Below are 24,023 nucleotides of genomic sequence, written 5' to 3' on the forward strand. Positions count from 1 at the left end.
ACTGCACACCCTAAAAATGTACAAACAGAAAAACTCAACATCCTGCTCAGTGTGTGACTTGAAGCCTGGTTTTCACTAACTTTCATGATATGTTAAAACTAGGTTATCTAAAATTAAGCCTAGTTGTGTAAATGAAGACAAATTGTGTTCTTAACGGAGGCGGCAGTTTAATGAATGGCCTCTTTTGTGAGGAGCGAAGCATTCAGACAGTGGAGTTAACATAGTTTAGACAACAAAATTTTGCTTCTGTCCGGATCAGATTGGTGGGATGAGTTGCCATTACCAAGGGTTCTATTTTGGGGTACATATGACTTCTTGATCACTTTTTATTTCGCTTTTTGGAAAGCAGGATAAAGAAAAGGCAGCAATACCGCCATTGCTTTTTGGGTTTTGTTATTGCAGTGTGCCTCATGTGGGAAAAATGACGTTATCTTTATTCTACTTGTCAGTTCAGATATTGTCACGGAAGGTGTACAGGGAACAAGACCATGCAAAATGAATATATGACTCACTGGATCCAAAACTAAGGAACAAAAGGGAGACCCCTGCATCAGACCTGGCTCTCTCCCTGTCTGCTCAGCCTATGCGAAAATCCCAATGGTGGATGATCGCATATCCACGTACCTCGACTATATACCACCTGAACCCCCTACAATAGTGAGGGGACACGACCACCGGCTCCCTACACTAGACACGGAGGGAGTCAGGGTCACCTGGGATCCAGCAAACAGAAAATCACAAATAAATGTACAGCACTTATCTTGTAGAAGGCTGGAAGATAGGATCAGCATGCACACACACTCCAGGAAGTTGTATAAGCCGCACACTAATGCCATATGGGGAGGAATTTAAAAGGATGCAATCAGTCCAACTACATGACAGCTGAGAGAGGCTAACGAGATGAGGAACTGAAATTCAAAACAAAGAAAACTCAAGGAGGAGGTTCTGAAAGGCTTCTGTCAGAGCTGCTCAGCTGTCTGGTTGTGACAGTACCCCTCCCTCTACAAGTGGACTCCGGACACTCAGAGCCAACCTTCTCAGGATGGGACCTATGGAAAGCCCTGATAAGACGAGTGGCCTTAATGTCCGTCACTGGGACCCACATCCTCTCCTCAGGACCATAACCCTCCCAATGAACAAGGTTCTGGAGAGAACCGCGGACAAGACGAGAATCCACAATCCTAGAGACCTGAAATTCAAGATTCCCATCAACCATAATCGGAGGAGGAGGCAAAGGCGAGGGTACAATGGGTTGAACATAAGGTTTCAATAAGGACTTATGAAAAACATTATGGATCTTCCAAGTCTGAGGAAGATCAAGACGGTAGGCAACAGGATTGATGACAGATTTTTGTAAGGCCCAATAAACCTAGGACCCAACTACCAGGAGGGAACCTTCAATTTGATATTCTTGGTAGACAACCACACCAGATCACCAACATTCAGGTCCGGACCAGGCACACGTCTCTTATCTGCCACACGCTTATATCTCTCACTCATGCTCTTTAGATTATCCTGAATCTTTTGCCAAATAGAAGACAAAGACGAGGAGAATCTGTCCTCATCAGGTAAACCCCTCTCCCGAGAAAGTCCCAAACTGCGGATGAAACCCATATGCACCAAAAAATGGTGACTTATCAGAGGACTCCTGACGACGGTTATTTAAAGCAAACTCAGCAAGGGACAAAAAAGAACACCAATCCTCCTGATTCTCCGCCACAAAACAGCGCAGATATGTCTCCAGATTCTGATTGACGCGCTCTGTCTGGCCATTCGACTGCGGGTGGAAAGCAGAAGAGAATGACAACCGAACCCCCAAGCGAGAACAGAAAGCCTTCCAGAATCTGGAAACAAACTGCGTGCCCCTATCAGAGACTATGTCTGAAGGAATACCATGCGCCAGCGTCTTAGCATTGGGCAAACCAGGAAAAGGGATGAAATGCACCATTTTGCTAAAACGGTCCACCACCACCAGAATCACAGTATTCCCCGAGGAACGAGGCAGGTCCGTTATGAAGTCCATGGACAGATGTGTCCAAGGACGGGAAGGAATGGGTAAGGGAAGGAGAGGACCTGATGGCCGTGAATGAGGGACTTTGGCACGAGCGCAAGTCTCGCAGGCTGCCACAAAACCCTCAACCGACTTACGAAGCGCAGGCCACCAGAATCTCCGAGCGATGAGATCCACTGTGGCTCTTGCCCCCAGGTGCCCAGCAAGGACCGTATCGTGGTGTTCCTTAAAAATCTTGTGTCTTAAAGCGAGAGGCACAAACAACCTCCCAGGTGGACAAAGATCAGGGGCCTCTGACTGGGCTGCCTGCACCTCTGCCTCCAATTCAGGAAAAAGAGCAGAGACCACCACACATTCAGCCAAAATGGGACCCGGGTCTTCAAAATTCCCACCGTGACAGGGCATCTGCCTTCACATTCTTAACCCCAGGGCGGAACGTGACAACAAAATTAAACCTTGAAAAGAACAAAGACCATCTGGCCTGTCTCGGGTTCAGACGCGTGGCTGACTCCAAGTAGGCCAGATTTTTATGGTCAGTAAACACAGTAATAGGGTGTCTGGCTACCTCTAGCCAATGGCGCCATTCCTCAAAAGCCAACTTGATGGCCAACAATTCCCTATCTCCCACATCGTAATTTCTCTCTGCGGAGGAGAGTTTCTTCGAGAAAAAGGCACACGGTCGCCATTTGGCAGGAGAGGAACCCTGAGACAAGACCGCACCCACACCCACATCAGAAGCATCAACCTCAACTATGAAGGGTAGAGAAATATCAGGTTGTACCAAGATGGGAGCGGAAGCAAAACTCTCCTTGATATTAGAAAAGGCCTTACGCGCCTCTACCGACCAGGAAGAAAAATCTACCCCCTTTCTGGTCATATCAGTGAGTGGTTTAACAATAGAGGAATAATTCAAAATAAACTCCCTGTAATAATTGGCAAAGCCCAAAAAACGCATCAGCGCCTTCTGATTCTCAGGAAGCTCCCACTCAAGCACAGCGCGGACCTTCTCGGGGTCCATGCGAAAACCAGAAGCGGAGAGAAGAAACCCCAGAAATTGAATTTCTGGAACCGCAAACACACATTTTTCCAGTTTAGCGTACAATTTATTCTCCCGCAGGATGAGCAAGACCTGACGTAAGTGTTTCTTATGAGTTTTGAAATCAGGAGAAAAAATCAAAATGTCATCCAAATACACTAATACAAATTTTCCTATTAAATGATAACAAAAAGCTGTTCACGAAATGCTGAAAAACGGCTGGGGCATTCATCAAACCAAAAGGCATAACCAAATTCTCAAAATGGCCCTCAGGGGTATTGAAGGCCGTCTTCCATTCGTCTCCTTCTCTGACCCTGACCAGGTTGTATGCCCCTCTTAGATCTAACTTGGAAAAGACTTTAGCCCCAACAATCTGGTTAAACAGGTCCGGGATCAGAGGAAGCGGATAAGGGTCACGAATAGTGATACTGTTCAGCTCCCTGAAATCCAGACAAGGTCTTATAGAACCATCTTTTTTCTTAACAAAGAAAAAACCAGCGGCAACAGGTGACTTCGAGGGTCGTATGTGTCCTTTTCTCAGACTCTCAGAGATATAAGCACGCATAGCGACCCTTTCAGGTTGGGAGAGGTTGTATAAACGAGATTTAGGCAGCTTGGCGCCTGGGATGAGATTAATAGGGCAATCGTACTCCCTGTGCGGGGGCAAATCCTGAACTCCACTCTCAGAGAAGACATCCGAAAATTCAGAGAGAAAAGATGGTACAGTCTTAGTAGAAACCTCAGAAACAGATGTCGTGAGGCAATTCTCTCTGCAAAAGTCACTCCAACCATTTATTTGCCTCGCTTGCCAATCAATGGTGGAGTTATGTTTAGTGAGCCAGGGTAGCCCCAGCAAAAGAGGAGTAGGTAATCCGCTAAGGACGAAACATGACACATCCTCAACATGAGCATCACTCACAATTAAACGAATATTGTGAACTATGCCCTTTAATGATTTCTGAGAAAGTGGAGCGGAATCAATAGCAAAAACAGGAATATCCTTTCCCAAAGTGCACACCTGGAAACCATGAGTTATCGCAAAATGATTATCAATGAGATTGACAGCTGCTCCACTATCTACAAAAATCTCACAAAAAATGTTCTTGCTCTCTAGCGCCACCCTGGCAGGCAGGACAAAACGGGAACTACAAGCAAACGGAAAACCTTCAATTTCCGCCTCAACCCTGCCAATAGTAACAGATGGAACATTTTTAAAAGATTTTTTCCTTTTTGTTTCTTTATTACTCCCAGAAAACTGCCTGAATCTCCTAGAGGGACAAACATTTGCCAAATGATTTATACCTCCACAACAAAAACAAACCTTCCCATGCGGGCTGAATCTTCTATTGTCAGAGGCAATCAACCCCAGCTGCATGGGCTCCTGCTCAGAAGGGGCTGACAGCGACTGAGACCCCTGTGCATAGAATGAGACCGCTGCACTGTCCTGGGACTGAGTATGACAGGAAGGAGAGATCTCTCCTCTCTCTCTAAGACGCCTGTCAATACGAACGGCCTGAGACATAGCACAGTCCAAGGAGATAGGCCTCTCATGAAAGGCAAATGCATCTTTCAATCCCTCTGAAAGACCATGGCAAAATTGACTTCAGAGTGCAGCATCATTCCAACCAGTATCAGCTGCCCATCTCCGAAATTCTGAGCAGTATATCTCTGCGGATTGTTTACCCTGGCATAACAGACGTAGTATAGACTCAGCCAAAGCAACACGATCCGGATCATCATATATCTGACCCAGGGCTAAAAAGAAATCGTCCACTGAACGGAGGGGCCGTGCCCCCACCGACAGCGGAAGGGCCCACGACTGAGCGTTACCCGTGAGCAGCGATATAATGATCCCCACCCTCCGTTCCTCATCACCAGAGGAATGGGAAGGAAGGCGAAAAAAGGAATTTGCAAGCCTCTCTGAAACGCACAAAATTCTCACTACCCCCGGAGAACGTATCCGGGAGCGAGATCTTAGGCTCAGAACAAACTCCAGCAAGCTGAACTGGTCACTAGAAACTGAGAAAGAGTCTTACGGAGATCAGCTACCTCCAATCAAAGACCCTGGAAACGTTCAGTCAAAAGTGAAACCGGATCCATGCTTGAGACGGTTTGGGCGGCTTATAATGTCACGGAAGGTGTACAGGAAACAAGACCATGCAAAATGAATATATGACTCACTGGATCCAAAACTAAGGAACAAAAGGGAGACCCCTGCATCAGACCTGGCTCTCTCCCTGTCTGCTCAGCCCATGCGAAAATCCCAATGGTGGATGATCGCATATCCACGTACCTCGACTATATACCACCTGAACCCCCTACAATAGTGAGGGGACACGACCACCGGCTCCCTACACTAGACACGGAGGGAGTCAGGGTCACCTGGGATCCAGCAAACAGAAAATCACAAATAAATGTACAGCACTTATCTTGTATAAGGCTGAAAGATAGGATCAGCATGCACACACACTCCAGGAAGTTGTATAAGCCGCACACTAATGCATTATGGGGAGGAATTTAAAGGGATGCAATCAGTCCAACTACATGACAGCTGAGAGAGGCTAACGAGATGAGGAACTGAAATTCAAAACAAAGAAAACTCAAGGAGGAGGTTCTGAAAGGCTTCTGTCAGAGCTTCTCAGCTGTCTGGTTGTGACAGATATACCAATTTTATATACTTTTTTAAAAATTGTTGCAATTTTTGCAAAGCATTTAAAAAATGCCATTGTTTTTTAATATTCTGTCGATTTTCTTGTGTTAAGGCTTATTTTTTTGTGGGTTGATTTGACGTTTTAATTCATACTATTTTGGGTTACATGTGACTTTTTGATCGCTCTATATTGTGTTTTTAGTGAGTGGATGTGACCAAAACATGACTGGTCTGGCAGCATTTTTATCAGCAACTTATGTGATATTTTTTAGAGAGCCAGTCAATATGGATGCGGCAATACTTAATATGTCTATTTTTAATAGATTTTTTAAAAGCAAATGCGTTGAGGGGAAAGGTGACCTTTTTTTACACTTGACACTTATTTTTTTATTCTTATAAAACAACTTTTTTTTACTTTTTATTTCTGACAGGTTTTCCTTGTGGATCAATAGGTGTCTGTGTTGTTTCTGGTAATGGCCACACCCCTTGCCTGCAGGTGTTGCTTACGTGGTCATTTAACCTTCCTTATTTATAGTTGCTTCTCCCACTATGCTATGCTGTTTATAGCTTCTGTGCCTGTGGATTGTTGTGGTTGGATCTCGGCTGAGTTTCTGGTGCTTCCATAGCCTCTTTGAAGGAAAGCCTGGTGCTTCCATAGCCTCTTTGAAGTTAAGTCTTTCCTTTCCCTTTTTGTATTTTGTTTGGGTTCTGTGTGTTGCATTTCCCTGCCTGCCGCCGTTCCCTTAAAAAACAGATTTTTATAATATGCTAATGAAGCCTCTCGGTGCTATGAGGGCGTTGCTGCAGCACCTAGAGGTTCAGTCTACTTGCCTTTTGGCACGCCCACATCCACTTGATTGACATCCTTCTTCTCCGCATCGTCCTCATAATTCCGCGCCTGCGCCATCCCGTTTAGTATTCAGCACAGGCGCAGTGAGTGAAGGACACTCGGCTGCTGCCAGGCAGGCCTGCCGGGGAGGCTTGGAATGTAATCGGCGCAGGCGCAGTGAGTAAGCTGCCAGCAGCCGAGCATGCTTCACTCACTGCGCCTGCGCCGAATACTAAACAGGACGGCGCAGGCGCTGGATTATGAAGACGATGCAGAGAAGGACATCAATCAAGTGGACGCGGGCGTGCCAAAAGGCAAGTAGACGGAGCCTCTAGGTGCTGCAGCAACGCCCTCATAGCACCTAGAGGCTTCATTAGCATATTATAAAAGTCAGTTTTTTAAGAGAACGGCGGCAGGCAGGGAGTTAGCAAACATGCTGTTATGTACTGCTGACATTAGCACATCGCTAATGTCAGTCAGCTACATAACGATTTTCCCCATGACAGAAACCCTTTAACATAGCCAAAACAGATCCATCTTGAACACCATTGAAAGTCAATGGAGGACGGATCCATTTTCTATTGTGCCAGATTGTGTCAGTGAAAACGGATCCGTCCCCATTGACTTACATTGTGAGCCAGGACAATCCGTTTGGCTCAGTTTCATCAGACGGACACCAAAATGCATTTTGGTGTCCTTCTCCAAAGCAGGAATGGAGACTGAACTGATGTATTCTGAGCAGATCCTTTTCCATTCAGAATGCATTAGAATGCAAACTGATCCGTTTTGGACTGCTGGTGAGATCCCTGAACGGATCTCACAAACGGAAAGCCAAAACACGAGTGTGAAAGTAGCTTTAGGCCTGAAGTAGACTCCTGTTTGTCCTTCCTTTTGGAGGAACAGGTAGTCTTGTCCCTGTTATTAGTACCAGGGTCCTATAGGGCTAGATAGGACTCTAGGTATTCCTGCGTATGAAGACTTTAAAGGATACAGCGGCTCACCCCCTCACCGTATGGATAAGGTGCTCACCCTCAGGTCCCACCCTTAGGACCTTAAAGAACAAGAGGAGGTGTAAGCAATATGAAGGGGCACACTCAAAAGTGAACCACAATAGTAGCAGAAAATAATGGACTTTATTTGTCTCAAAACATACCCCTAAAAAATACATATGAAAACATACATGCAGGCACACATGTACCTATACAAATCTATACAAATGTAGTAGGACTATAATGGGAAGGAAATGGCTGTTGGCGTATTAATCCCCCATTTACATATGTAGCGGCGTGCCGGCAATGTCCTGTCACAACCAGACAGCTGAGAAGCTCTGACAGAAGCCTTTCAGAACCTCCTCCTTGAGTTTTCTTTGTTGTGGTGTTCAGTTCCTCATCTCGTTAGCCTCTCTCAGCTGTCATGTAGTTGGACTGATTGCTTCCCTTTAAATTCCTCCCCATAATGCATTACTGGGCGGCTTATACTTCTTCCTGGAGTGTGTGTGCATGCTGATCCTATTTCCCAGTCTGCTACTAAGTTAAGTGCTGTACATTTATCTGTTATTTTCTGTTTGCTGGATCCCAGGTGACCCTGACTCCCTCCGTGTCTTGTGTAGGGAGCCGGTGGTCGTGTCCCCTCACTATTGTAGGGTGTTCAGGTGTTATATAGTCGAGGTACGTGGATATGCAACCATCCACCTTTGGGATTTTTGCATAGGCTGAGCAGCCAGGGAAAGTGCCAGCTCTTGTGCAGGGGTCTCCCTTTTGGTTCCTTAGCTTTGGATCCAGTGAGTCATATATGCATGTTGCATTGTCTTGTTTCCTGTACACCGTCCGTGACATGTCCCAATAGGTGCTATTGATAATCGTCGTACTGGTATGGCCGAAACCACAATGCACAATGTTTGTGTTACACTAGATTCAGTGGCGTGCAGGAAACACAACTGGTGCCGAATGTCAAGTAAAGTCAAAGTATTCAGGCGAACACTATTCGCTTCACAGTGAAACTAATGTTGGTATGACTTATAGTTTCTTCATATGTCCTATAATGCTCATATATGAGCCCGGTCTTTCCCCTCTTCACTGCTCTCCGCAGCGTTGTATCCAGGCGTCCGTGCACTCACAGCATCCCACGTGATGTGCTGGCCGTACGTGGCGTCCCACCAGACCTGGTTGTCCAGGGAACCGGATAGATGCTTTGATGACGTCACTGTTTGGCGACTGCTCTTCCAGCTCTTGGATTCAAGCAGTTTTTTTTGCTTTATTACTTATTTCCTTTGGTTCCAGGCTTCCTTTTTCTTTGTTTGTGATAATCCAACGCTCACTCTGTAATGCCAGACGCGTTTCAGGGTCTAACACCCCTTCCTCAGTGGCCAGACCTTTGGGGTCTGTTCATACTGGTAGTCAGTCACGATTTTGGTTAGGGTTTTCACTAGGAGGTGTCCATCTTCCTTCCCTAGTTCTCAGGCCTGATTCCCTGTTCATCCCTTCCCTGCTCGGTGTGGTGTTTCCCTCCCACACCGAAGCGTGACAGCCGCGTGCTGTCTGCATCGAGTTGCTCAGTTTCGTGGCCCCGCAACAATTATAGATCATGTCCTATTTTTGTCTGTTTTGTGGACAAGAATAGGCATTTCTATAATGGGCTGTCCGTTCCATTCCGCAAATTGCGGAACGCACACGGGTGCATCCGTGATTTGCGGAGCCGCAATTTGCAGACTACAAAACAGGGCACGTTCGTGGGCATGAGCCCTTACTCTCCATTCATGGGCAATTTAATGGAGACTAATAGCTTGCTAAGCGAGTGCTGTATGATAACTCCATTGAAAGGACTGTGGTTGTTAGGCTCCATTATCCATAGCAACCAGATAACCTCAATGCTGGATTTAAAATGAGGGATGTCTGCCTCAATATCTGCACAGTGAAGATTATTATTTATTTATTTATTTATTTTATCTTTTATACTTTCTTGCAGCATTTTTAAAACTGAGCTATAATACAAAAAGTAACCCCTAACTATTATGCATAATCCCAGTGATTGCATGGATGTAAATGTGTACATACAATACAGTACATCCTGAATACAATATAGGGTTGAATAAATAGCCCCCAGCATGTAGAAATCTGGCATCTGGCACCGGTTATTATAATCAAAACGTTTAGTCGTAGAAAGAAACACAGGCGAACTCTGTCACAGAGTACAGTGATGTCACTAAACATACATATACCCTGTAGGCACCACTTACCTGCAATTGCAGTGATAAGCCATAGTCTCACAGTTACCTGCCAGCATTGTGTGAAGCTTTTGGCAGCCATACAGGAATCCGTACATGAACATATGTGAGAGAGAACTTCACATGAGAGTAATTAGTGTCAATGTCTGCAGAGCTTTGTGATCAGGCTGAAAAAGCTCCGTCATTATGGTTAATTAGCTCTACACTGCACGCCTTGTTTCCATTTTATACTACAATACTACATGCTATACTACTATACTTCTACATTTACACTCAGACCAGCCGTCAGGTTCTACACATTTAATGACAGTGCTCTAGATTGTGTGGGCTACAGCATTTTAATTGGAGGGCAGAGAGGATAAGATAAGGTTTGGGTAGTGGTACAAACGGAAACGGAAGACATACGGATGCATTTCCGTATGTGTTCAGTTTTTTTGCGGACCTATTGACTTGAATGGAGCCACTGAACGTGATTTGCGGGCAATAAGGCTCCATTCACACATCCGCAAATGGGTCCGCCTCCGTTCCAGAAAACGGTCTAAATGTAAGACAGCTAGGAAACTTGCGCCTCTTCATAACGTCGGCAGATCTACCGCCAGTGCAGGACCTTATTAAGACTGGAATCTAAAACGCCGGTCTTAATAAATGTGCCTTTATACTTTCATCAAAATCATTTGTGCCCATCCAGCATACACCACTGGCATACATATAGAGAAATGATTGTGGCACTCATTAAAAGCACCATTGCGGTACAGGACGCAGGGTACATGGAAAGGGCAACGGCCGTTTTGCACACTTGCGCTTCCTCTTTGGTTGCAGTGCAGATTTTAGCGTTCCTGTACAGTTTACAAATTTATAGCAGCCTGGTGGAGGGTAAAACACTGGTTTGGCCGCTATTGGGTGAATGAAGCCCTATGAGAACATCTGATGTATATGCCAGGACCCGGAAACAGTGTCTGCACAGGGGGCTATCTGCAGCATCATTTTCATGTCCAAAACCATATACTCAAGTATTGTACAATGAATTGTCGCAGACTTTCGGAGCCAATTCCACAATGAAAATCCACACTATTCCGTCATGTGTGAACTCATACTGATTATCTTCAACAATTATTATCAGTTTGTGACTGGTAAGGCTCCGTTATAGGAACAGGAGAACGGAAAGGACGGATTTGGCACATAAGAGGAGACAAAAGTTATGCATGTAGGACTTTTGTCTCCACTTCAAAAATCTTCCTCTGAGGGGAAACCTAATGGACCCCATTATAATCTATGGGGCACTCAGTTAAGTGCCCAATCCGTCCTTTCCGTTCTCCTGCTCTTATAACGGAGCAGGAGAACGTAAAGGCTGAACGCTGATGTGAACTCAGCCTAAAGTCTATGGTGTGTAGTAGACAAACCTAAAGCTGACGGTTATAATTTGCATTATTCCCCATAATTTTGGTGCATAATTTCCTCCGGGCTCACTGGTGTTATATTTCTACAGTCGTTATACTGAAGTCTGCACAACATTATCTTTAGGCTCTGTGACACATAAAAACTGCGTAAAACCTTCTGCTTTGAAATGTAGTTCGGCTCTACTTACTGTAAACTATTATGTTGTAAATGGCAGGAAATTCGTTCACAAATCTCTCTTCCATGGCTTGTGAAGTATGTGAATTAACCCCAGTTATTCCTGTTTTTCAGAGCATTCACTTGGAGTTGTCTTAAAGCACTCACATAAATGACAACGGCAAGAGCCTATGACACGGCAACCGGCTGCGGTATGTACCGTTATGTCCTTCAGTTGCACTTTTGCCAGGGATTTTACTGGCTTAATTATTAAGGAACTGTCACCATGAACATGTTATAGAGCAGGGAGAGCTGAGCAGACCGAGATCTAGGTTTATGGGAAAAGTTTCAATGTAACTTGTACTTCATTCATTGAAATCCCCGCTAAGGAGCCCAGTGGGTGGTCCTACTTAGGGATTTACATTCTTCCTGTATAAGTGTGCATGGGGAAATAGCTGTCGGTCATTGAGTAGGATTGCCCACTGTCATCCTTAGCTTACAAAGAGCAGGAATTCAATGAATGAAGTTGTATTTTTTTAACAGGCCCCTTCAGAGTGGCAGGATTTGCGGGGGATTTATACTTACCTGGTCCCCATCTCTGGGTTTCAACACCATTGGACGATGACCATCACTGCATGTCCCAGGTTGGTGGGAATCAACATCCTGTTGATGGGGCCGCACATGACCGCCGCAGGCAATCAGTGGGTGCCGCAGTGACCTGTCACCCGGTGATGTACCACATGGGTGATTGACTGCAGTGATCAAGAGTGGCCCAGTTAACGGGATGTTGATTCCAAGAGACCCAGGGCCTGCAGAGATGGCCATGGAGTGATGGAGCTAGAACCCCACGGCAGGGGCCAGGTAAGTATGAACCCCACTGTGGATCCGGCTACTCTGAAGCAGTCTGATAAAAAGGTGTAAAGTTGGATAGCCTCTTTAAGAAACATAGATCTGCCAAATTTGTTTTATGTTAATACAAGATTAGAACTGGTGAATTTTATGTGAGACCATGGCTGCCATCGTTCTGGCTCTTGTTCTTCCTCATGTTCCTTGGCAGTTTAGATGGACATGTATAATGACTGTGGCTCAAATGTTCTGGGGTTGTTTTATATGACGAGGTCAAGTCTATCTATAAATATTGGGTCCCTGTGACAGGGACAATAATGTTGTCTAAGTTCCTTTTATTTGCCAAGGCGTTTAATTTTGCTGATTTTCATATACCTGTAGCTTCTTTTCTGATTTTGAGTACCACCCACTTTGACCTCTCTAATCCCACCTGCCATAACCCTGGTGACATCCAATGGTACATACCATACGTCCTTGCAGATAGTACGAATGAACTGGCCCAGCAGAATACTAGAAGATGCTCTGGTGGTCGCCCCAGAAGTACAGCAAATAAATACCCCATTGGAGCCAATCACTTGCCGTCAGGGTCTATGTAACATGACCTGAAGATATGTCCTGGGTGTACAATGATAAAGATTGTAGCAAGATGGAAGTGGACATGTACAGTACAGACCAAAAGTTTGGACACACCTTCTCATTCAAAGAGTTTTCTTTATTTTTATGACTATGAAAATTGTAGATTCACACTGAAGGCATCAAAACTATGAATTAACACATGTGAAATTATATACATAAAAAACAAGTGTGAAACAACTGAAAATATGTCATATTCTAGGTTCTTCAAAGTACCCACCTTTTGCTTTGATTACTGCTTTCCACACTCTTGGCATTCTCTTGATGAGCTTCAAGAGGTAGTCCCCTGAAAAGGTTTTCACTTCACAGGTGTGCCCTGTCAGGTTTAATAAGTGGGATTTCTTGCCTTATAGATGGGGTTGGGACTATCAGTGGCATTGAGGAGAAGTCAGGTGGATACACAGCCGATAGTCCTACTGAATAGACTGTTAGAATTTGTATTATGGCAAGAAAAAAGCAGCTAAGTAAAGAAAAATGAGTGGCCATCATTACTTTAAGTAATGAAGGTCAGTCAGTCAGCCGAAAAATTGGGAAAACTTTAAAAGTAAGGGCTATTTGACCATGAAGGAGAGTGATGGGGTGCTGCGCCAGATGACCTGGCCTCCACAGTCACCGGACCTGAGCCCAATCGAGATGGTTTGGGGTGAGCTGGACCGCAGAGTGAAGGCAAAAGGGCCAACAAGTGCTAAGCATCTCTGGAAACTCCTTCAAGACTGTTGGAAGACCATTTCAGGGGACTACCTCTTGAAGCACATCAAGAGAATGCCAAGAGTGTGCAAAGCAGTAATCAAAGCAAAAGGTGGCTACTTTGAAGAACCTAGAATATGACATATTCTCAGTTGTTTCACACTTGTTTGTTATGTATATAATTCCACATGTGTTAATTCATAGTTTTGATGCCTTCATAGTCATGAAAATAAAGAAAACTCTTTGAATGAAAAGGTGTGTCCAAACTTTTGGTCTGTACTGTACATGTTCTGCATAGATGGCGATTTGGGCCATCAAAATCATCTCCTCTGGTGATCTCAATGAATCTCCTCTATCTCTCTTCACTAACATTTCAGCCAAGAGCATCCCCCAGAGAATCCTCACTTGAGTCAGTGTAGTAAGTAAATAATGGATGTAGGACATATTCTTTAAGTGATGGTGACATAACGTGACAAGTAGCTGATTATAGAAATTGAAGTCTGAGTGAAATATAACTCCAAGGCTAATGTTATGGAATGAGGGTGAGAGTACATGGAAATAGGAAGGTCAGGTTTAGGCATGTTAGTAGACAGAGGGAAGATAAGATGCTCAGTGATACTGTATGACAGCGCTCGACAATATAGAACTGCAGGGAAGTGGAAATATGGTGTCGCCACATCACAGCTTGTCATAGTGAATTTTTTTTTAAAACTACACATTATGTAAGTAAAGCTTAATGACTGTATTATGACAGGTTATGTTACTTTCTCATAAACTTTGCAATTCATTCCCATTTTCAGGATCTCTGGTTACTGTCAGCAGACGAAAACATGGGATTATAGATCATAGACATCAGTGCATAAAGCAATATCCCTTCACCGTCAATAACATAAATATCATAAGACATAAATAAAATAAGACATGTGGATACGTGGCCACGACCAGCTTTATTAAAGAACAGCTTAAATCATTTAGAACATTAAAACCATGAACCATATAACTTAATAACCACATATTGGACCAGCCATAAGCTCGGCCTAAATACCAGAATAAAACTTGTCCGTTCACCATTTCAGTGAGCGACTTTACCCCTCCTTCTAATAAAGCATCCGTGACAATACAGTTAAAAAAGGGGCGGGCAGGTGCAGCTTCACACTTGTGGCTTGGCTGACAGCAAAATCACCGTCAGCCATCGCAATATATATACAAATCGATCCCCCTCCCAACCACACATAACCCAATGCCCTAACTGTTGCTGGGCATCATCATTTAATCTTCCCAACAACGTCCCTCCATAGGTGCCCTAAGTATCCAATCCCTAAACCTTTGCCCTCTACCCAGAGACAATGGCTAATTTTTGGCCACCCTGACCACCACTTTTGGTGGGAAAACTCTTGCCAAAACCATCACCTAACAACATGGGATGATCAAAATCCCATGAGGATCCCTCCATATGGAAATTTCAGGATCCTAACATTTTTGTTTGGGCTGAAAACCCAAATGGACCTGTTGCTGTTAGACATAGAATGGTCTAAGGCTGTGTTCATCCTGCCAAGAGATATTCCATCATATTTAATGAAATGACAGACTCTGGCGGAACCCAACGAACCTTATTATGAGTCAGGGGGGTGTATCAAGCGCGGTTGGTGTTGTGTGGTAGATCCAGCACTATAATCAGAAAAAAGAAAAAGCGTGACAGAAATGTGAAAGGAGCCTAAGCATTCCCTTTAGCGAACAACACTAATCAGAAGAACAGAAAGAAAAAACAATCCTTTTTGTTGAGCATCAGTTATGGTCATTTTGCAACCGTATTTGTCCGTTCCATCAGAGATCCGTTATTTTTGACGGGAGAAAAATTCCTCCTCGCTTTTTCTCCAGTCTAAAATAATGAATCAGATGGAACTGACAAAAATAGGTGCAAAATGAGCATAACGGATTTCATGAAAAATTTGATTTACTGCGAAGCTGAATTTCCTCCATTTTCGTGGTAACAAATCAATTTTCCCTGAAATAGTTGGGGAGAAAATAAAATACATACTCAGCTCATCCATTTGCGCATGACGAGGCTGCCGCAGCCATCTTGGTTGATAAATCACGCGCTCGGTGATATGTGACATCACCTCACCAGCCAGTGTGATGACGTCATCCCGTTACCGCGCAAGATTTCGTATGGTGTCTTCAATCAAGATGGCCTTGGCGGCCTCCTTGCGATCAAATGGATTAAGCCCTCAATGTTAATCTCAGATGCCACGATCAGTGATGAACACGGCATCTGAGGGGTTCAATGATGTTCATTGTGTCCGCTACATACAAAGAAATGCACTTCTGAATTTCTTTGTGAAATTTGGCAAAGCAGCCGAATCAACATAACTTCTGATGGATCAGAACAGAAAAGTAAACAACCTTAGACTGATACAATGCAGATAATTCCTGCTGACATATTTACCTCACATAGGAATGTCTAGTCTGGATACAGTTGTATCAACCTCTCAGGTATGAGTGATAGGTATTAGATCTGTACAGGTTTTCAGCCTAGGGATATTTACAATGGCAAACAGACAGTTTAGGAATGGTGAGGGTTTGGAACACAAAGTATATCAGAAAGTAGCATAATGTTCCATTATACAACGCAGCTCAGTGACACCTTCTGAACCTGCTTAAAGTGCATCTACACTTTTAGGTGACTGCCATGTGTGTGTATCTGAAGAATATGTATTCTGCAATTTAGCAGGTTTAACTTCTGCAGGCTCTATCTCTATTATCAGTTTTCCCTGTGCTAACAGAGGGAGACTAGGTGCTGTGATGTCTCCCATACCCAGTGCATGGAGAAAACAGGAGATTCTGCACCCCAACTCCCACTCAACTCAGATCCATTAAGAAGTACCATACAGGACATATTGAAGGACTGAGCAGTAAAGATGTGAATAAAGCGCCAAGGGTCAGACAGATAACTTACTATTAGCTGTAGAAACTTCTGTGTCTCTCTGCTTTTGTCTCACTGGACTCCCCCCCCCCCCCCCCCCACTTTCCACAAACCTTTGTGGGCAGCATGTCTACGTGCAGCCCTCTGTACCTTCTCCCTCCTCCTCCCCTTTCCATGGGTTTCTATGAGCAACATGCAATCTGATCCCTCAATTAATCAATTAGCTAACAGTCAGTCTTGAGAGACCAGGACACATTTAGCAGAGAATTCAGTGAACAGTTTATTAAGGAGGGGAAGGAGCCTGATAAGTGGAGAAAGAGGCATTTCTCTCTGATAATATACAGTTGTGTTCAAAATAATAGCAGTCAGACATCACTAACCTGATCAGTCACTGTTTTTAGTAGAAATGATATTTCTACTTGGCAAATAATTTACTAGCAGGTGTGATAGAGTAATAGAAATCCAACAGACCCAACAGTCATGCCATGCATGCTGCTGATTCTGTGTAATTGAATCACTAATTGAAAGGGGCATGTTCAAAATAATAGCAGTGTGGAGTTAAATTAGTGGTGTCATTCATTCTTTGAAAACAGGTGGCAAGTATTGCTAATATTTAAGGAAGGAAGGCAGCAAATGTTGTACATGCTGGTTACTGTGCATTTCTCTCTGAAATTCTGAGGAAATGGGTCGTTCCAGACATTGTTCAGAAGAACAGTGTACCTTGATTAAAAAGTTGATTGGAGAGGGGAAAACATATAAAGAAGTGCAGAAAATGATGGGCTGGAGCAGCTAAAATGATCGCAAGTGCTTTAAAATAGCAACCAAAACCTGAAAGACGTGGAAGAAAGCGAAAAACTACCATTCGAATGGATAGAAGAATAGCCAAAATGGCAAGGACTCAGCCAACAATCAGCTCCAGGAGGATCAAAGAAGATCTAAAGTTACCTGTGAGAACTGTTACAATTAGAAGACGCCCATGTGAAGCCAAGCTATCTGCAAGAAGACCCCCGCAAAGTCCCACTGTTGAAAAAAAGACATGTGCTGAAGAGGTTACAATTTGCCGAAGAGCACATTGACTGGCCTAAAGAGACATGTTGTGGACTGATGAAAGTAAGATTGTTCTTTTTGGGTCTAATGGCCGGAGACAGTTTGTCAGACGACCCCCAAACACTGAATTCAAGCCACAGTACAATGTGAAGACAGTGAAGCATGGGGGCGCAAGCATTATGATATGGGGATGTTTCTCATACTATGGTGTTGGGCCTATTTCTCACATACCAGGGATCATGGATCAGTGTGAATACATCAGAATACTCAAAGAGGTCATGCTGCCTTATGCTGAAGAGGAAATGCCCTTGAAATGGGTGTTCCAACAAGACAACGACCCCAAACACACCAGTAAACGTGCAACATCTTGGCTCCAGACCAACAAGATTTACGTTATGGAGTGGCCAGCCCAATCCCCGGATATTAATCTAATAGAAAACTTGTGGGGTGACATCAAAAATGCAGTTTCTGAGGCAAAACCAAGAAATAGAGAAAAACTGTGGAATGTAGACCAATCATCCTGGGCTGGAATACCTGTTCACAGGGGCCAGAAGGTGGTTGACTCCATGCAACACAGATGTACAGCAGTTCTCAGAAACAGCGGTTATACAACTAAATATTAGTAAAGTGATTCAAAGGAAAGCAAAATCTCCAAACTGTTTATATCGTGAATGTTTGAGTTTGTAAAGAAGAATACAAACACTGTTATTTTTGAACAGTCTAATATTCATTATTTTTTTTTTATTTTTTTTTAGAGGAACAACACAAATTTGATATATTTTTCTTCATGTTTTCATTTGGTATAGAATGCATAGTGTTCCCAATGCATTTGTGTGTATGGAAATAAAAGCCATTAGAAGGATTTTGAGCTTTATTCACTTTTTTAAACACACTGCTATTATTTTGAACACAACTGTATATTACAAAGTTTGTATTATCGATTTATGCAGTCAGAGTTTAAGTGTAGCACCAATTTAAGTTGTCATGCTGTACCAAAATATATCTTTGTTTAGGGCCAGATTTAGAAGCATGAAGGTCATTGGTAAGATACGTACTGCATGAGCAGTTTTCATAGTATACAAGGCGAAGACAGTAGATTATAAGATGTTTCAAATCAGTGCATTAGAGAGGTTGTGAAGAGCTGTTCATTAGGTAAGAATATACCAGACATTCCAGGAATTTAGAAGAAAGGTGAAGAGTGAAGAAAGATAATAATGGGGTCGGATGGATCAAGAGGAGGGAATGTCAATCAGTAGAGGGTAGCCACATAACATAAATGTCTATGGTTACTTTCACACTAGCGTTTTTGCTGGATCTGGCAGGGTTCAGCAAAAACACTTCCGTTACTGAAAATACAACTATCTGCATCCGTTATGAACGGATCCGGTTGTATTATCTTTAACATACCCAAGACGGATCCATCATGAACTCCATTGAAAGTCAATGGGGGAAGGATCAGTTTTCTATTGTGGCAGAGAAAACGGATCTGTCCCCATTGACTTGCTCCGCATCCCAGGACATAAAGCAAACTACAACATGTTGCTGTTTGCTCTCCGGTCTGGGAACGCAACTAAATGGAACAGAATGCATTTTGGAGCATTCCGTTCTGTTAAGTTCAGTTTTGTTCCTGTTGTCAATGAATGGGGACAAAACTGAAGCGTTTTTTTCCCCCAGTATTGAGCCCCTATGATGGATCTCAATACCTGAAAACTAAAATGGTAGTGTGAAAGTAGCCTAAGGAGCTGTGCACTGTAGTTCCGGTTCTTGGTTCTGGTATTGCAGGGGATGCTGGAAGTCCTAAGTATAGGTCATTGATAGTAAAGTCCTGGAAACCACCTCTAATTTTTATTTACAGTTGCAAGAAAAAGTATGTGAACCCTTGAGAATGATATAGATTTCTGCACAAATTGGCCATAAAATGTGATCTGATCTTCATCTAAGTCACAACAATAGACAATCACAGTCTGCTCAAACTAATAACACACAAATAATTAAATGTTACCATGTTTTTATTGAACACACCATGTAAACATTCACAGTGCTGGTGGAAAAAGTATGTGAACCCTTGGATTTAATAACTGGTTGAACCTCCTTTGGCAGCAATAACTTCACCCAAACGTTTCCTGTAGTTGCAGATCAGACGTGCACAATGGTCAGGAGTGTTTCAGTTCAGCAATATTCTTGGGATGTCTGGTGTGAATCGCTTTCTTGAGGTCATGCCACAGCATCTCAATCGGGTTGAGGTCAGGACTGACTGGGCCACTCCAGAAGGCAGTATTTTCTTCTGTTTAAGCCATTCTGTTGTTGATTTACTTCTATGCTTTGGGTCGTTGTCCTGTTGCAACACCCATCAACTGTTGAGCTTCAGCTGGTGGACAGATGACCTTAAGTTCTCCTGCAAAATGTCTTGTTAAAATTGGGAATTTATTTTCCTTCGATGATAGCAATCTGTCCAGGCCCTGACACAGCAAAGCAGCCCCAAACCATGATGCCCCCACCACCATACTTAACAGTATTTCACATATCGTAGATTCGCTAACAGGACTGTTAGCATATGCCAGAGACTTTTGTAATTCTTTATCTGACACTCTAGGATTCTTCTTCACCTCATTGAGCAGTCTGTGCTGTGCTCTTGCAGTCATCTTTACAGGACGGCCACTCCTAGGGAGAGTAGCAGCAGTGCTGAACTTTCTCCATTTATAGACAATTTGTCTTACCGTGGACTGATGAAAAGAAAGGCTTTTGGAGATACTTTTATAACCCTTTCCAGCTTTATGCAAGTCAATAATTCTTAATCGTAGGTCTTCTGAGAGCTCTTTTGTGCGAGGCATCATTCACATCAGGCAATGCTTCTTGTGAAAAGCAAACCCAGAACTGGTGTGTGTTTTTATAGGACAGGGCAGCTGTAACCAACGCCTCCAATCTCATCTCATTGATTGGACTCCAGTTGGCTAACACCTCATTCCAATTAGCTGTCACGGCTGGGGACGGGAAAATCCTCAGCCGTGCGATGCCACATGATGTTAGGCTGCTCGGCCAGGACGACAAGATTAGGGAGCAGGTCACCTCCTAAAGCATCCCTAACCTGACCCTAACTCCTAGCTGCATGGGCCGACTTTTAAGGTAGGAGGACCCATGCTCAGAAACCTCGGATCCCTAACTCACCCTCCGACCGGTCCCTGGACTAGGAGTCAGGGTAAGACGGCCTGTTCCTTCTGGACACGGAGGAACAGGGGTCTCACTGGCCAAGCTGCAGGGAAAAGGGGAACACCAACAGTCTTACGGATATGGCAGGTGAACTAACTAGTTCCACCTACCTGCCACAGCCTTGCTGACTGGATCCCTGTGCACACAGGAATCCAGATCCATAAGCTGCACAAAACAACAAAAGGAAAATCCCAACTGAACATCACATAGACATCACACATAAACATGACAAACTTAATGTGACATAAATCTTTTTGTGACATAATCTTTATAACCACAAGGGTGGCCCCCACTGGCAGGTGGAAAACACAGGAGGCTGCTCCAGCTAAGTATGGCTGAAGCAATCTTCAGACATGTGCTAACAGTGAGGCTTTATAGGCCCCAGTAGCCACACCCAACAGTCAGACACACCCCGTGACACACACAGAAAGGGAGTTAACCCTTCCAATACCAAAGAAGGGAAAACACAACTTAAAGGGGAAGTGTCCAAACCACGAACACACTGTGGCTGTTGCCCGCAGGCAACGACATGGGTGGCAACCATGTTCTGGGAGTCAGCCCGAAGGCCGGGACAGTGCCACCACATGTACACATACAACCAAACGTTGCCACGGGCAACCACAGTGAAGGGAAGATGTCAGTGCACACCAAACATAAAACTGAGTGCACACAGACATACAAAAGTGCATACATACACGCACACAAACTCCTAAGGCAACCGCACACATACCTGTTGTCCGCAGGCAACCGCACTTGAGGCAAACAACATTATGCCTCCAGCTGCGGTTGACACTACAACCCAAACCGCGGGCAACTGTATGCGGCTCCCAAGGAGTCACGGCCATAAACATGGTCGTGACACTCCCACCCCTCAAAGCCCCCTCCACCAAAAAAAAGGAAACTGGTGAGGGACTCAGACAAGGGGATAGGAGAAGGGGATGTCCACTCTCAGGAAATGGTTCCCAGAAAGTCGCTGCCAGCTGCATCCTCTCCCAGCACACACTGAGCTAGTCCAACGAGGCCTGCAGCCAGCCACACCAACACGGGAAGAGAACCACTGAGAATGGACGAGGGGACTCTCCACTCACGTCCCCACTCCAGTCGCTGCCAGCAGACACTCCTACCCAGCACGCAGCCGGACCACAAACGGAATGCTGCCAGCAAACGACCAGAGATGGGAACATGGAGAGGGACGAGGGATCACCAACACGCACACGGAAGTTAAGGTGGCGGGGAAAAAGCCACCAACCGTGCCGTTAACGGTGATCCCCCTTAACGCTCTCCCTCCGGAGAACGCGCATGCAGGCCACAAGCAGATGGCACTGCATGCTGCACCCTCTTTCGAAGGTGTGCACCTGCACACCAAACAAACACTACGGTGCAATATAAAATCAGGGGACACCAAGACAGAACACGGTGAGGAAAGGCGGGGAAACGCCACTCACCGTGCCGTCAACGGCGAAACCCCCACAACGCTCTCCCTCCGGGGAACGCGTGTGCACCCCATCAGCCTATGGCGATGCATGCTTCACCCTCTTTCGAGGGAACGCCAAGTGAGGAGCCATTGTGGTCATACTGTCTGTCACGGCTGAGGATGGGGAAAACCCTCAGCCGTGCGATGGTGGAAGATGGTCGCTGCTCAACCAGGATGACAGGATTAGGGAGCAGGTCACCTCCTAAAGCATCCCTAACCTGACCCTAACTCCTAGCTGCATGGGCCGACCTTTAAGGCAGGAGGACCCATCCTCAGGAACCTCGGATCCCTAACTCACCCTCCGACCGGTCCCTGGACTAGGAGTCAGGGTAAGATGGCCTATTCCTTCTGGACACGGAGGAACAGGGGTCTCCCTGGCCAAGCTGCAGGGAAAAGGGGAACACCAACAGTCTTACGGATATGGCAGGTGAACTAACTAGTTCCACCTACCTGCCACAGCCTTGCTGACTGGATCCCTGTGCACACAGGAATCCAGATCCATAAGCTGCACAAAACAACAAAAGGAAAATCCCAACTGAACATCACTTAGACATCACACATAAACATGACAAACTTAATGTGACATAAATATTTTTGTGACATAATCTTTATAACCACAAGGGTGGCCCCCACTGGCAGGTGGGAAACACAGGAGGCTGCTCCAGCTAAGCATGGCTGAAGCAACCTTCAGACATGTGCTAACAGTGAGGCTTTATAGGCCCCAGTAGCCACACCCAACAGTCAGACACACCCCATGACTCACACACACAGAAAGGGAGTTAACCCTTCCAATACCAAAGAAGGGAAAACACAACTTAAAGGGGAAGTGTCCAAACTACAAACACACTGTGGCTGTTGCCGCAGGCAACGACATGGGTGGCAACCATGTCCTGGGAGTCAGCTCGAAGGTTGGGACACTGCCACCACATGTACACATACAACGAAACGTTGCCACGGGCAACCACAGTGAAGGGAAGATGTCAGTGCACACCAAACATAAAACTGAGTGCACACAGACATACAAAAGTGCATACATACACGCACACAAACTCCAAGGCAACCGCACACATACCTGTTGTCCGCAGCAACCGCACTTGAGGCAAACAACATTATGCCTCCAGCTGCGGTTGACACTACAACCCAAACCGCGGGCAACTGTATGTGGCTCCCAAGGAGTCACGGCCATAAACATGGTCGTGACACTAGCTTTTGGAGATGTCATTAGTCTAGGGGTTCACATACTTTTTCCACCTTCACTGTGAATATTCACATGGTGTGTTCAATAAAAACATGGTAACATTGAATTCTTTGTGTGTTATTAGATTTAGCAGACTGTGATTGTCTATTGTTGTGACTTAGATGAAGATCAGATCACATTTTATGACCAATTTGTGCAGAAATCCATATCATTCCAAAGGGTTCACATACTTTTTCTTGCAACTGTATATAAAATAAAAATAAACAAAATAAGGGAACTAATAACAGCCTTATCACCAATGGCTATGAAGTATTCATGCGAGCAAGGCCAAGTTCACACTTCAGTTATTTGGTCAGTTATTTCCATCAGTTATTGCGAGCCAAAATCAGGTGCGGGTCACGATCCACAATATACGACAAAAGATAAGACATGTCCTATCTTTTGCGGTGCGGAAGCAAATGCCCATGGAAGCGCTTCAGGGGCTTCTGATCCATGTCACTGCACCCTATCTTGAGGATTGCGAACCCATTGAAGACGTCTCCGGTCCTCAATACAGGCATGGACAGCCCTACGGTCGTGTGAATGAGCCCGAAGACCTTCACCTGTTACTATTTACACAGACCTGTCTTCGTAACTGGCAGGTTTGTGTGATGCCCCAAGGTGGTCTCCAGCAGTAAAATAATGAGGGCCTTTTATATACTGTAGACC

The 24,023-nt window shown here is 44.7% G+C and overlaps 1 protein-coding gene across 2 annotated transcripts in view; it reads left to right on the forward strand.

Moving 5' to 3' along the window:
- GHR (growth hormone receptor) overlaps positions 1-24,023 on the forward strand; it is a 399,721-nt gene that overhangs the window by 55,303 nt on the left and 320,395 nt on the right. For both annotated transcript variants that reach the window (XM_044276187.1, XM_044276188.1), the window contains exon 2: positions 11,436-11,512. The gene's annotated coding sequence lies outside the window, so the exon portion shown is untranslated. The remainder of the gene's footprint in view (positions 1-11,435; positions 11,513-24,023) is intronic.

The sequence above is a fragment of the Bufo gargarizans genome, chromosome 1 (genome assembly GCF_014858855.1).
Source record: "Bufo gargarizans isolate SCDJY-AF-19 chromosome 1, ASM1485885v1, whole genome shotgun sequence".
In the NCBI taxonomy this organism is placed as follows: Eukaryota; Metazoa; Chordata; class Amphibia; order Anura; family Bufonidae; genus Bufo; species Bufo gargarizans.